Source organism: Arvicola amphibius, chromosome 18, assembly GCF_903992535.2.
Source record: "Arvicola amphibius chromosome 18, mArvAmp1.2, whole genome shotgun sequence".
NCBI lineage: Eukaryota > Metazoa > Chordata > Mammalia > Rodentia > Cricetidae > Arvicola > Arvicola amphibius.
This window is the reverse complement of record NC_052064.1, coordinates 10,773,007-10,789,331: the sequence shown is the minus strand read 5'-3', so window position 1 is coordinate 10,789,331 and position 16,325 is coordinate 10,773,007. Positions and strand designations below refer to the sequence as shown.

General features: G+C 40.9%; 1 long non-coding RNA gene across 1 annotated transcript in view; it reads right to left on the bottom strand.

The window, feature by feature from the left end:
- The window catches only part of LOC119804076, a 92,545-nt gene extending 77,224 nt beyond the window's left edge, over window positions 1-15,321 (bottom strand). Inside the window, exons 1-2 of the long non-coding RNA XR_005283783.1 lie at window positions 15,191-15,321; window positions 13,083-13,241 (exon numbers count right to left, since the gene is read on the bottom strand). This is a non-coding gene — a long non-coding RNA (uncharacterized LOC119804076). The remainder of the gene's footprint in view (window positions 1-13,082; window positions 13,242-15,190) is intronic.
- Between the last annotated feature and the right edge of the window lie 1,004 nt (window positions 15,322-16,325).

Genomic DNA, 16,325 nt, shown 5'->3' with positions numbered 1-16,325 from the left:
GGGCTAATGCTACGGGGGCTGCGGGGAGCTTTTGGCAATTGCACGGTGCCTCTGCACACCCGACAGTCAGTACCCACAAACCATGGTTCTCAGTCTTCACCGCACATCGAGAAGCTTTAAAATTCTAGTGCCCTAGAAATTGTAAAACGTGCAGAAATTCTAATTTAATTGATCCTCGAGGGACAGCCTGAGCATCAGGGTTTTGCTATAATTTCTTTGGGTGAATTCAATCTGCAACTCAATGCCAGAACCCATCAGACACGTCTACAAAAAGGGCTGCAGTCAAGTAAAGCTAAGCTCACTCACTGATAAAGTGAGAGAGACACCAGGAGAACCTGGGGTTTCTCAGTAAGAAGGAAGATACTGGCTGGTTTTAAGGAAGGAGTAGGGAAACAACTGTTTGGAAATGAAGGGCGTCAAGAAATAGTAAAAAAAAAAAAAAAAAAAAAAAAAAAAAAAAAAAAAAAAAAAAAAAAACCTAGTGATGGGTACCCAGATTTTCTTCCTCAAAAGAAAAAGACTAAGAAGTGCTGACAGAGGTTCTTAGAGGACACTGTCTCTCATACGCACGCACGGTATATTTGTGCTCTGGTCAACCTCACATTCTTGTGTCAGAAATCCCAGCTTTCATTTTCAAAATTGATTTAATACAGGCATTCCTAATATCTTCACAGGGTTGAGAAGCACTGACTTAAGCAAACTGAAAATCCTCCCTGGATATAGGTACTACACAGTTGTGTGCCTGTCACCCACAGGTTAAATCCAGGTAAATGCTGGATTTCTCCAGGAGAGAAAACTTCCCAAATCAGGGCCTTCTCAGATACAAGTGTGCACCCATTTTCCCTTAATAGATTGTCCTGATTTGATTTCTGCTGATGGGATTAATACCATGGCCAAAAGCAACTTGGGGAGGAAAAGGATTGTTTTGCTTACAGGTTAGAATACAGCATCAAGGGAAACCAGGGCAGGAACTCAACGAAGGACCTGGAAGCAGGAGCTAACGCAGAGGCCATGGAGGGGTGCAGCTTCCTGGCTTGATCAGCTATTTCTGTAGAGCCCAGGCCCACTTACCCAGAGATGCCATTCCCCACAGTGGCCTGTGCCCACTTACATCAACTGGCAATCAAGAAAACGCCTCACAGACAAGGTCCAGGTCTGTCTGATTTAGGAAGTTGCTCAGTTGAGATATCCTCTTCCTACGAATGTCTGGGTTTATGAAACAGACAAAAACTATGGCCTAGATCATCAAGTTATGACTACAAAATTCAAGTATAAGTAAATACATACTACAAAAAGACTAGCCAAACCTAGCATTCTAAAAGAAAACTGATGTAAAATAGCTCACTTTGTGGCCATCAATTTTAAAACATTCATCACACTGCCTTAAAACTCATACTCTACTGATTTTTCATGTACTGAGCTCTCCTCTCACTCCTTATTGTTATATACCTATAATTTTCATGGCTGCCTGAGGCAGAAAATTATCATAAGAAGTGACCCTAGGAGAAAGAATTTTATTGTCTTAGATGTTTCCAAGTGGAATCTGCAATACCTTCCTGGAAACCATTGTTAATTGTCATGATTACTAGCTCACAGTTGCCACAGCATAACACTGCACAGAAGAAGTGTGTGACTTCTCATTAGAGGAATGCTTTTGATAATATGTTGAAGACTTACCTAAAACTTTCACAAGAAATAAGAAAGGATAGCAATGATTTAGTCCAAAGTGAAGAATAATAGTTGTTTTCACGGAAAGTTGAATGCTTAATTCTTTGGCAATCAGTAACACCTGCCTGCTTTCTGAAGAAGCCTGCATGGTCATCGGTTGTACTTTATGTCTCCCTAAAAATAAGGCTCCTCTACCACTTTGAAAGTCAGAAAATATATCATCTTTGATGTCTAATCGTAGGGTCCTGGAGAAGTCCCACAAAAGACCACTATCCATGTATGCAATCAGCAAAATAGTTTAATATCCAAGCATCGGCCATGTTACAGGAAGGCAGGACGGTGACAACCCGGAGAGGCCTTCACAGGCTCCAGTTAAGCACAGCAAAGGGGAGGTCCTAAGGCAATTAGCTCATCTCAGATATGATTGGCTTAAGCAAGTAGCAATCATGTTGGTACGTTCTAATTGGCTAGCACTAACTAGAGGCTGGCCAGGGCCGCAGCTTTCCGTTTGGGGGCTGGTCTGAGTCTCAGATTTTGTCCTTACTTGGTTATCACCTTGACCTTACTGATTGTGGAGGCTGGTTCAGGCCGGCCTGGCCTAGCACGGCAAGCACCAGGTCTGCTCCTGGCTGTCCTGGGGGATGTGGGAGATTGACTGTCCTTTGTTTATGGTTCTTCCTCAGAAACTGCTTGCTCAGTCTCAGGAAACTGAAATGGAGGCCTGATCTCTGAGAGAAGGCTGAGCACCCTGTTAGTGTCTGCTCAGTCCTTTCACTATCAAAGATGCAGAAATAACCCTACTCGAGCCTTCCCGCCTTCCCGTTTCATCCGCATCCCTACCTCTCTGGTTTGTACAGACAGAGAATACCAGTTTCCCTAGCCAGGATTTTGTTCATCCACTGTGGTTGAAGAGCCCAGAATTATTTTGACTCTGAAACCGCCTAGGAAACCTAAAGATTTAAGGGAGAAAGATGTTTAAAACTAGAAGATTATGAATTCAAGGTGCATTTCGCAGATAAGATTGAATAAATAAATAGTCAAAACAGTATTGACTGACCTGGCCAAAGCTCTGGAATACAATGTCTATCTGCTATCACACCATTCATTGAAATGGCTGGACCTTTTCGGTCACTTGAGTTCCGTCACCAGATGTAGGCTGCCCTGGACAGGGGCACAGCGTTGAGCAAAACCATCCATCTCTTTTCAGCCAAAGCTGGCCCTAAAGGAGCAAGCAGCTGAAAACACTCGGCTGGTCACCCTCTTCTCAATTGGACAGCATATCCTTTCCTGACAGACTCTGAAGTGTGTGTTCATGTCTACTAGAGCAGTTCTGAGAATATGGACAAGGTGGACCGTGCCTGTTGACGTTCCAATATGATAGCCAACACTAATTTCCCACCTAGAGAAGGGTAGATCTAAGTAACTGCGGATCTTCTACAGAATCATCTCCCGGAAATTTCCAGCATAGAGATGCAGACCCAGAAGATGTAGCACCCACACACCACTGACTCTTAAGAATAAATGAGGCCGGGCGGTGGTGGCGCACGCCTTTAATCCCAGCACTCGGGAGGCAGAGGCAGGCGGATCTCTGTGAGTTCGAGGCCAGCCTGGTCTACAAGAGCTAGTTCCAGGACAGGCTCTAGAAACTACAGGGAAACCCTGTCTCGAAAAACCAAAAAAAAAAAACAAAAAAAAAAAAGAATAAATGAGAAAGAGATGAAGTACAAATGCCAAACTTCTGCTCTCACCTCATCAAAAAGATGGTGCTGTCTGTAAGGAAGCATGGAGTGGAGATAAGCCAGGAATGCACGAGAGATGATGACTCTCCCTCTGCATTGGGGGGGGGGGTGCACTCACAGGACTGAGAGGTAAACCCTACACCAACTGAACCACAGAACTTAACAGTTAATACAGTGAGCCTTATTATCATTTCTAAGTCTCTAGTCATAATTCAAAATTCTCATAAGTATAATGGCATTTCTCTACATGCTTGCTTATAAATAATATTCCATTTGAAAGTTCATTTGCTAGAGATATGGTTGCTTTGGTTGGATGTTAAGAAATTGAAAGTTGAAGTGTACTCTTTCTATAGCCTCTTAGAAAAGGACAGATTTATTTATGAAGTCAGGAGTAACAGTAACACTTGTTAGATTCTCTGTGCTGTGCTCTCTTATACAAAAGTCACAAAGGAGGTTTCAGTAACTGTAACAAAGTGACCTGTGCCCCAAGTTCCGCAACCACACTATTCATCCTCATTTCTCTTTCAGTTGGCCATGTGCTTCTTGACCCCAATAGTCCTGCCTACGCAGCCGCTCCAGATGGGAAGTGCTTTTAAACCCAGGGAGCAGGAAGCAGATGTAGCCATGGAGATGCCCACTTCTCAGTGAAGTGTCAAAGAGAAGTCTCAGGGTCACCAAAAGGCACAAAACACAGCTCAAAGGAAGAGCATCAAATATGTCAAGAGCATGTGAGTCTTATTCTCAGGCAGCCAAACGTACCCTCTTGTGAGTAGCCGGCCAGTCCTTCTGCTGCAATAGCTCAGAATAAAGGCAGTTTTCATTTTCAGACTTGATCCATGGATACGTAATTACGACAAGAGAAAGATCACAAACTGTTAACGTATATAAACACATGCAACTGAGACTAGACAGTGTTTAGAAACCATTATAGAGTGACGAGCTAAAGACTGGCAAAGAGCTTTTCCTAAAACATGTTTTCCACAAGCCCTTCCTGAAATAGGTGGGACATTGTAGGTTTTTTTTTTAACTGTTCTGGGGTCTGCCACCCAGCTCCCAAATAAATACACAGAAACTTATTCTTACTTTTCAATGCCCAGCTTTAGCTTGGTTTGTTTCTGGCCATTTCTTAAATTTATAAATTTTTTTAAACTATCCTGTCTACCTTTTGTCTCTTGGCTTTTACCTTTCTCTGTTCTATATCTCTCTCTTTACTTCTATTCCATGGCTGGAATAACTAGCCCCTAGCATCTTCCTCTCCTCCTTTTCTCGCTCCTCCCTCTCTCTCTTCTATTTTTTCTCTCTGTATGGCAGCCCCACCTGCCCCTCTCCTGCCTTGCTTGGCCAGTCAGCTCTTTATTAGACCAATCAGGAAAAGTAACACAGCTTCACAGAGTTAAACAAATGCAACATAAAAGAATGCAACGCATCTTTGCATCATTAAACCAATATTCCACAGTGTAAACAAATGTAGCGCATCTTCAACTAACATTCCACAACAGTTCATAATTAAGCAAAACACGGATCTAAGTTGGATCCGCCTGTGTCTTCCTCAACCTAACATTTTAACAATATTCAACAAAGTGTGGACTTACGGCCACCTACCATACAAGCTCAAAGAACTTGCTAGAACTGCAGGTCGAAAGACGTGGCCCAAGAGTCTAACTATCCAACAAGTTCCCCCAGATGATCCTGTGCACACTATTCTTTGAGAAATCCTGTGAGAATAAGACTGGAAACGCTCAGACACAAAATCCTGAATTCAGACTCAAAGGGAAGATCCTGTAACTCTCACTTGCCATTCATTTGGGAAGACACAAGAGAAAATGAAAATTATCATTCACTCAATAAGGACCATATTGTTTGCCCGCCATATCCAGTGCTAAAGAATGGAGTAAAAAGAAAAGAGCAAAGGACATAGTGACACCCAGTCTAGAGTCACCTCAGTTTAGGCTGAGCACATCACTATGACTAAGATAGAAATTCAGGGCAAAAATTCAACTTTTGCTGAAAACCAAGTAATAAAAGCATTTCAAAATATGCCACATGTGGAAGTGGGTGTATCTCTGACTCTTTAGCCTGCTTGAGATTCTTTCCTCCTAGTCGGTTGCCTTGTTTGTCCTCAACATGAGAGCTTTCGCCTTGTCTTAGTATATCTTTGTTTTGTCCTATGTGGCTGTCATCTATGGGAAGCCTGCTCTTGTCTGAAGAGGAAACACAGTGGGAGTGGATCAGGGGGAAAGGGGAGGAGGGGGGGAGAGCCAGGGGGAGCAGACAGAGAGGAAATAGTGGTTGGGATCTCTTGTATGAGAGAAGAATCTATTTTTGATTTTAAAAAAATTAAAAATGAACATCTAGTTCTTTCTGGGGCATTGAGTGTAGAAAGACATACACGTGACTACTTTAAAATAAGAGGTTCCCTTGAAATAAGAGATCAAAGCTCAGCTATGACTCCCATCCCACTGAGTCAGTTCCTTCTACCAGAAACAGAAAGCTGTGGACTTTTGATCTGCCCTCCCTTCCTTTGGAAGCAAAGATCTAAACGCTGTTATCAAATAAGCTCATGGAGAGAAGACAAAAGCATGACACATAAGTCGCTGTTGATTTCCCATGCACTCTACAGAAAGACATGGCACACATCATGCCCACTCCATACAAGCTCTCAGAACCCACTAGAAACATCCCCCAGCCTTGCTATAATAAGCTAAGCTTCCTTAAGAATAAGTCCCTGAGCTGGTTTTGACAGATATTAACACAAATAGGTCTATGTTATAAGGTATTAACAGATATAAAATTCCATCTCACTTTCGTACCCTCAGTTTATACAGAAATTTTTTATGGCAAGAGAGGTAGCCCAAAAGACGAACACAAACCCAATGACCTGAGCTTGATCCCACAGTGGAAGGAGAAAACTGACCCCCAAAAGTTGTCCTCTGACTTCCATATGCCTTCCATGGAGTGCATGTGCACACACACAAATTTCCACATGCCTTTCATGGTACACATGTGCACGTACATAAGTGCACACAGAATTAAAAAAAATTTTAAAATATTATGTGAATTATTTGTGTTCATAATTTTATGCTACATATTAATTTTAAAACTTAGTTAGATTTATATGGGGTGTGGTTTGACCATGAAATGTCTCCTGTAAGCCCTTCTGAGGGAACTCTTGGTCCCCAACTTGTTGTGCTGCTTGGGAAAGCCATGGGACTTTGAGGAGTTAGAGCCGCTCTGGAGGAAGTGCGTGACTAGGAACGGGCACTGACGTTGTATGGCCCTGCCTCACTTCCTGTTCACTCTCTGCTTCCTGTCGCAGGTACTGGTCTCCCACTTCCATGCCTTCCCTGCCATGATGGGAAGTATCCCGTCAAGCAAGAAAGCCAAAATAACCCTTCCTTCCTTCCTCAAACTGCGTATTACTAGATATTTTGTCACCATAAGTTACTGACACATGTGGTTCTATCAACATATTACCCAACCCCAAAATAACAAAAGCACACACTGAAAAATAAATTAAAACCAAAAAAAAATGTTTAAGTACTGAAATGGTCAAATAAAAGAGATTTTTTTTCTACATCCATTAATGTTTAATGATGGCATATAGTACTTTATAACATGCACATGTAGAGCTAGTTTCCTTTTTTAAAGACTTATTTTTAATCATGCATCTCTGTGCATATGTGCACATGAGTGCAGGTGCCCACTAAGGCCAAAGTGGTCACTGGATCCACTAGAGCTGGAGTTGCCAGTGGCCGCGAGCCTCCTGACATGGGGCTGGGGACTCAACTTGGTGCTGCTCTGGCTGCTTGGTCTCTTGCCAGGCTTTAAAGTTATCCTCTCAGCAAGGGTTTTATTGTACGACAAAATAATTTTTGGGTACAAATACATTGCAAAGTGATGGTCCGTGGTGGCCTTTGTTCCCCTTTAGCTAATATGTCCTTCCCAGCAATGTGCTTTATTTTTAGGCCGGTTCAACTCTATATTCTTTTAAACATTCAAAGTCTTCAAAGGTTTTGCTACCAAAAAGAAAATCCGGCTTTTCTTTTCCCTCTTCTTTCTCACCGTAACCCCATAAATTCTGAGCACAGGTGCCCCCCCATCTCCCATTACTCTCAATAATCCTGACTAACTGACTTTGAAAGCACATTGCTTTAGCGCATTAACTTCCACGAGGGCACCTTTTTTTCCCACACCTGACTCTCCTACCCTGAAATTTTATATCCATTCTAACTAACGGTGTTCTAGGTAATAAATTATATATGACATCTGTCTTGTCCTCATTTTTTAAATCCCTGTACCTCTTAAAAGCCTTGTTAATGCCCTCACTGTAGAAACTAGGCCACCTCTGGAGCTGCCTCCAGACAGGGCTTGTCCTGATACCATTTTCTGTCTTTCTCTTTCTCCTCCATTCTGAGTCCTTCTTCCACCTTTCCTTCCAGTTTTTTTTTCCTCATTTTTTTATTCAAGATTTCCATCTCCTCCCCCTTCCCTCCCCTCCCTTCCACCCATACCCCCACTCCACCCCTCTCCAAAGACAAAGAGCCATCAGGGTTCCCTTCACTATTCCTGCCTTCCCTTTCAGGCCCCACATCACCAGTCCTGAGTTGGTAAAGTGTGAACATTTCACCCTCTGCCACAATTGTGACCTTTTCAAATATAACTGCTCTACCTGGTGACATAATCTGCCATGTATCACAGCAGTTCCTCCCACAAGAGCATCTACACTGGGTCCCTCAGAACACTGTCGTCGACTGGGACACTTACAGCATCATACAGTCATGCCTTAGTTCTCAAATTTGCTTTTGTGCTAACTTTGAAAATCAAATGGAAGGTGGTAGGGTTCCTTCATATTTATATCATTAATATTGAGTCTTACTGACTATCAAAAGACCTAGTAGATAAAGACTTCTCTTTTCTATGTGATACAAATTCAGCAGAAGATACAGGAATCCTGCTCTCTTTATGAAGCCAGACATTAGAGAAATTTGCTAATGTGTGCAATGTGATCATTCACTGATATTGTCAATTGGACAGGTCCAAGAATGTCCCAGGAGGCAAGCCTTTAGTTACACCTGTAAGAGGTTATTAAGCATAGGCTAGCCTCTGGGAACACCTTTAAGAGGTTATGAAGCATAGGTTAGCCTCTGGACACACCTGTAAGAGGTTCTCTAACATAGGCTAGCCTCTGGACACACCCATAAGAGGTTATCAAGCATAGGCTAGCCTCTGGACACACCTGTAAGAGGTTATCTAGCATAGGCTAGCCTCTGGACACACCCGTAAGAAGTTATATACCACAGGTTAGCCTCTGACCACACTTAGAAGAAGTTATCCACATAGCTTAGCCCCTGAGCGTGCTTATGAAGATTATCGCGATGAGTCTACTGGAAAGAAGACCCGCCCCAGCTGTGCACCGCACCATCCTCACCATCCCTCGGGCTGTGGTGCTGAACCGAATGAACAGAGGGCTGAGCACCACCGCTTATCCCTCTCGGCTTTCTGACTGGATATGATGTGACCAGCTGCCTCAAGACGTCCGCACCAGAACTGACTCCACCCTGCAACTTTGAGCTACTGGGAAACATTCCTGTTTCTAAACTTGATTTTGTCGGTAGGAAAAGTAACTAATGCATAGAACAATGTCATATTTCTTATTAAATAATTATTACAAATAAATGCTAATATCCTTGATAATATAATCACTAAGTATTACTTTACATATATCATTATGCAATAGCTTTACCATAGTTAATTAAATTCACTGTTCTTTTGTCAAAAAGACAAACCCCGTTTGTTGTTGTTTTCCTTAGGGTTTTTTGCTTGTTTGTTTTATTTCGGCTTTGCTTTTTTTAATTAGGCTCAATGAATATAAAATTATTCAGCCAAGATATTACAGATTTTATGTATACTCTCGATTCTGCACTCATAATTTCACTGAATAATGAATTTGTCTTTCATACACAAATCAGCCTCTCGGTGGTGCGATATTGCAGCCCAGGACAGTCTGGAACCAGACAACACTTATACATGCAGGAGCCAGAAATGCAGTCACTCCATAAGATGTTGTTTAGCCAAGAAGTGGTGAGACTTTACAGACAAGAATATGGCAGAAAAACATCATAGCATTTTCTAAGGGTCACATGGAGTCACCCAGGGTCATGGCTACTTCCACAGAGCATCCTCCTCCATGAGTTACTGTCACTCCACCTCTAACCCCACTTTCCTAGGACTATGCTTCTGCCATAAACCACCCAAACTTAACAGTTGCCTTGGCAACTGACTCAGGACCTGTTCTTTGTACCCGACTAAGGAAAGGGATAAGCACAGCTCGTACAGACTTTTATTGCTCTGCCTTTAACATTGCTCACTGCTTGTGCTTCTTGATTTCCTGCTTCTTCCTCTTGAACTGACTTGGCAGTTTCTGTAAAATCATCCAGCATAACCCCTCCTCTTCTTTCTCAAGCTCAGACACCACATTTTTCTGTTCCCTAACACCGAACACGTTAGTAATAATCAAGGTTTGTCTGATCCTTACCATTAAGCCTTAATTTTCAATGAGGAAGAGAGAAACACAGGTTAATATCCTTTGTTTTCCAAGGACACAGAAAATGGCAAGCAAGCTCAACTCTACTGTTTTGCTTCCTTTACATTTTAATAGTAACAGACGCATGTGTGCAGCCAAGATGATCACTTAGCAAAGTGTAGCAACTTCCCTATCTAGTATGTTAGCATGCTCACCATAAGAAATGGCATATATCAGCAAAGGTAAGTTACCTACAGGATGGTCAATAACTCTCCCTCAGAAAACACATTGTTCTGACCACAAACATTTAACACATGAAATCGACAAATAAATAATGGTTAATTAATCTAAACGTGGAATTTTTATTATATACAAGAATTTGACCTTACCTCAAAGAAACCACTAAAATATTTCAGTTATACAAACACAGAGTAATATTCTGAAACACACACAAAAAAACTAGTCCATATTCAAAAACAGTACAAAGTTTAAAACAGAAAAAGAGAGGGAAGAGGGTACGAAGGGAAAGGAAACAGAGAATTCCTTCAAACAGCATGAACTCATTTCACATAATTAAGTATAAACATACTAAGTAAATTCCACACTAAAGCTCCATCATACATGTGTACTCATTAGCAGTAAACACGTCAAGGATCCTGACATCTTAAGAAATGCCACCTATAAAAAGTATCCAACACTGCCCTTTTAAATTCTTCTGGCAAACTCTGGATTTGCCCTTGACACTGAAACACATGCGGAAACAATACAAGCTTGTGTGCACTCAAACGGGAAGCGTAACAAGTCACTAGTCAGTGGATGAAAATGCCATCCCTAGGATGAGCGGTACAGTGTCATGGGCTATTGATAATATATGCAACGCAGAGACTGCATTCCCAGACGGCAGCTTAAAGGGCCCCAAAACTTGAGAAGGCAGCAAGCATAATTCTGCTGGGAGCAGAATGCGGTTGTCCAGACTCAAAGTTACTTGAAAGGAAAAGTGATATTACACACCAAATACGGATTTTTAAAGTACTTTAGACGTTAAAAAGTTACAAAGATTTGATCACTTGCTCGTTCAGTCCCAGTCCAGCTGGCTTTGGTGAGCTCCCATTAGCTCAGGCAGACTGTCTCAGTGGGTGAACCAACCCCTCATGGTCCTGACTTCCTTGAGAAGCCAATGATAATGGCACTGGGATTTGTCTCTACTGCATGTACTGGCCTTTTGGGATCCTAGTCTACTTGGATGCATACCTTCCTAGGCCTGGATAGAGCGGGGAGGGCCTTGGATTTCCCACAGGGTAAGGTACCCTGCCCTCTCTTAGAACTGGGGAGGGGGGAAGGTGAGTGGGGGAGCAGAAGGGAAATGGGAGGAGGGGAGGAGGTGGAAATTTTGAATGGTATTATTTACAAAAAATAAAAACCTTAAAAAAAGTTACAAAGGGAGGGATGGGGAAATGTCTCTGCAGTAAGTGCATAAACACAGTGCATGTCCACACAAGCAAGTGCACGTGCACACACACACACACACACACACACACACGTGAAAACAATGAATAAGTAAACCTTGTTTTTAAAGTTTCTAGGGAAAGAATTATGGTTCTTCGTAATAGCAACCAACTACCCAAACCTATGCATTCCTAGACTTTAGAAACCAGTCACTCGTGGATTTGGGAATATAATTGGTGTAACTAAAGGACTCAGTATTTAACTTCAGTTAAATGTAATAAATTCTAAATCACATTTTATTCTAATTGGTTTCAATTATAATTAATTTAATCTTTACTTAATTTGTTTAAAAAACAATGCTTGATCCATTATTGGAAGATGCTAAAATATTTGAAATTATGTGAACTGACCTTTAAATTTTAAATTTTATAAAAAATTTAAAACATCTTAGTGTTTTTCAATGAAAATTTACACGGCAAATTAAGGAGATCCACTCAAATGTGAGCCACTTGCAGAAAAATTCAAACAAAAATATCTATTCTCAAGTACTTAGCAAAGAAATATAAACAATTAAAACAGTTAAATAAAAACTGTATTTAGAAGTATCCCCTAGGAAATAACAGAAGAGAACAGATAAATTTTTTTAAAAAAAAAGTCTTGAAATAAACTAGCTGTGAGTTTTGTAGCCTTTTTTCCTGAACTTTCTAGGACTCCAAATGGATCACAAACGCCTAAGGACTCAAAGCTAACATCCACAAATGAAAAAAAAAATAAAAATAAGTGACATTTGTCATTCTAGATGTGGGTGACCTCACTAAGGCTGGTTATGTCCAGATCTATCCATGTATCTGCAAATTTCATTTTTCTTACCAGCTGAATAATACTCCGCTCTGAAAATACTGACAATTTCAGTATCTACTCATCAGCTGATGGGCACCTACCACTTCTTTTACCTGGTTTCTTCAAAAAGAGAAGCAATGGATACAGGTAAACAGGTATCACTGCGGTAACATATAGAGCACATTGGGTATAAACCCCGGAGTGGCTAGATTATGTGATAGAGCTATGCCTCGCTTTTCGAGGAATCTCTTCAATGATTTTCACAATGGCTGTACCAGCTTGTAGTCCCACCAGCATCAGGTAAGTGTTCCTTGTCCCTAGATCCACACCAGCCCGTGTTGCTCTTCTTTAATCTCAATTATGGATATGAAACCTTAATTTCCCACCCTGACTTCCCCACAATAATGGACTGTACTCTGAAGCTGTGAACTAAAATATACACATTCTCCTCAATAAACTACCTCAAGGTGTTTTATCACAGCAACAGAAAGGAGACCAGAACACCAAAATTTTGTAAAAGAATAAGGGATGGGTGAAAAGTATCTACTATCTGCTTGGAGCAATGAACTCAAGGATATGTGTTCCAGCTAATATGAAATAAAACCCAAAGCAGAAATGTAGAACAGGTTTTCCTTGTTGTTTGTTTTCCTGCCCGTGCTCGGCAGATCCCTTACAATGATCTTCTATGTGAACTGTGTTATGTTGTTTCCGCATGGAGAGTAAACCCAGACTCCATACACTGTCCACAAGGTTCCTTTAAATAACATTGCAGGTGATCATTTTGTTGTTACTGCTTTTGCATCTCTACATTTTGGCACGTGATAGCTGCTGAAAGCATGCACTTGGAATGAAGTAACAGAACTCACACGCCACCAGTGAGACGGACTCTAAGGACAAGTTTCTGTACTGATGTGATTTCTCGCCAGTCCCAACCTTTTCCCTGATCCTTTTGCTGGAGTTCATCTGGACCATGGGCAGACGGTGTGAAACGGGCACGGTGCTGCCCGCTTTACCCGCAAGCTTTCCTGGGAAGACACAAGAGTGAAGTTCAAGTCTGCTCATTTTCTCTCACCTTGATCTTTAGTTGTCCATGGGGTATAAATAACATTTTATACGAGAATTTAAATGCCTACAAATGCCCAATCTTTCCCTTATTATGCTGACAGTGACTGAAAAACAAGCACCCATGGGTGGCGGATACACCATTTCTGATACGTAATGAGACAAGCAACCTTACGTTGTGAGTTTGAATCCTCCTGTTCCGCTTGCTCCTTATAAACACTTTCCTGACTTGTCTTGATGACCCACATTGTCATGAGCAAAGTGGAACTAACACAGCAGCATGCATCCCTCTGAGTTCTTACGGACATCAGAGAAGCAAATCTGCGTGCAGGCTTCCTATGCGCTGTAAACTACAGTTGTCATAACTGCTTCAGTATAAACTTTCCCCCGCCTAAGTACAATTTAGAATCCTCCTTTCTGCCTAATTGCAAACACCGTGGTGATCTAGATGAACAGAGAAGCTTGATCACCACAGGATGGGGTACATTAGGATGGTTATGGTTATACTGGCACAACCATGGTGCCTGACATCAGTTTGGTTCCAGTGACAATCTTGCACATGCGCGTGTGCACACACATACACGCACACGCACGTGCAAGTGTATGTGTCCTTTATAAATGTATGTTTTACAGTACTATGTATTATTTACCAAAATGAAAGGCTCTGGGAAACTTGTTTACTACTGAGTTGTCTAATTATTCATACTTTGCCTCTAAGAACATGAAAACTACATAAATTATGTTGTATTTTCCGGGGTTTAACTTTTATTTGCACCATCTCCAAAGAAGCTTTCTAGTCTCACAGTGTTTACATATATTTAATAAATGATAAATATCAGGTCATCACCTACACTGCCTGCTCAGATCTCAGAAGACAACAGCATTTATTAAGAAATGCTGTTTGATTTCTGGCCATAGCTTTGACTCTAGCTGTAATTTTGTCCAGATCTTGTGTTCTTGTTTGTTTGTTTGTTTGTTTGTTTACAGTATAATGATCATTAGAATAAGAGACTATATTGGTTTAAGTCCGGAACCATGCTAATTATAAAGACTTATCCATATTTATGGAGTCTGCCATGTGATAAAAGTCAAGGTATAAACCATTAAAAAATTCTAGGCTGGGCAGTGGTGGCGCACACCTTTAATCCCAGCACTCAGGATGCAAAGGCAGGCAGAACTCTGTGAGTTCTAGGCCAGCCTGGTCTACAAGAGAGGCTCAATAGCTACACTGAAACCCTGTCTCGAAAAAAAATATATTCTGAGATCTACTTTTCTGTCTTTATCACATAATGGGGAAAAGTATCTGACATGCCTGGAAAATTTGTTCCATTTTAACCTGAAATTTTATCTTCGTATGTGAATTTTGCATCAATACATCTGTTTTTACAGACCAAGAGGAAAATAAAGAAATTCAATACTCTAGGAAAACAGCACGGTGCAGTCAAACTACAATATAAGTAAGCACTGAAAACAGGAAGTCTGGGACCCAATAAAACAATCTTTTTTTAAAAAAAATCTGGGAGAATAAGTGAGATACTATAGACAGCAGCAATCACTAATGCACATGCTTTTTTCATCCAGTAGGTCAAAAAAGGGATCGGCTACTCTGAGAATGGTAGTAAAAAAAAAAAAAAAAAAAAAAAAAAAAAAAAAAAAAAAAAAAAAAAAAAAAAAAAAAAAAAAAAAGAAGCAATATAATTCAAGCGTGCAACTAATTCAAATGTGATAGGATTTTTTATCAGTCAATAGAATGTCTCACAGGAGAAAGTAAATGTTACCAATCTCGATTATGTGACACTAAAATTACAACTTCCGCCAAAAAAGGAATGGTATGCTAGTCACTCTCCCATTGCTGCGATAAAACCCCGTGGCCAAAAGCAACTTAAGGAAGAGAGAATTTGTTTTGGCTTACGGTTCCAGAGGCATTAAAATCCATCACAGCGGAGTAGAGGCATGGCAGCAAGCTACAGGAAAGATAAAGAGGAGAAGAATTCAAATCTTTAACTGCAAGCGTGAGGCAGAAAGACGGAAATGGAAGGAGAGCGAGCCTACGAACTCTCAAAGCGTGCCGGCAGTGACGTAATTCCTCCAGCAACACCAAGGCTCCTCAGCCTCCACGGACAGCGCCACCAACTGGTGACTGGCGTTCAAACGCCTGAGTTTATGGGGCATCTCTCATACCACCGCACCCAGGTACCGAGAAAAACCACACACATCCGGATCGTCATCTTTCAAATGGTGAACTAAGAGGCACTTTGGAGCTGATGGAAACAGACTCGAGAAAATTACTTAGATTTGCTCATGCAGCAGTGTTTTAAAGATTAAACTGTACTGTGAGGGGCCGGGAAGAAATGGAAAGTTGGGTGGACCATGGGAAAAGCTGCGTGTATGTTGCATAGCAATAAATAATAAGGAACTGATAAATTAAGAAGGCTGTGGCAAAATATTTAACAACACAGACCATGGCAATAGCCACTTTATTAATAGGAATTAATAAGTAATTAAATGTAATTAAACATTTGCATTGTAAAAGCAACTGAGGTTAAATAGGCCAATAGAATATTGGGTTTTTTTTATAAGCCTTTTGTAGCTTTTAACTTAAAATATTACTACCAACAGTGTATCTAGGCTGCATCCTAGATTTTAACAGCTTCTCACAGTTAAAATCTCTACATTGGACCGGAGATTATAGTTCAGTGTTAATGTGCTTGTCTAGCATTCACCAGGTCTTTGGGTCAATGCCAGAACACATATACACACACACACACACACACATACACACACACACATACACACACACACACACACTCCATATTGATAAAAGCAAAAGGCAGTATTCTTACAGTAAAGAAGAGAACAAGAAAAAGATTGTATTATATAAAATGCCATAAAGAAACATTGCTTCCTAGATTTATTTAAAATATTAAAAATTATCATCATTCCCCCAATAAGCATTGCCTACTACTATAATCCTTTCACTATTCAAGAACTTATTCATTTATTCACTTATTCAAAATTTGGATATACATTTTGAACTATGGTTTCAC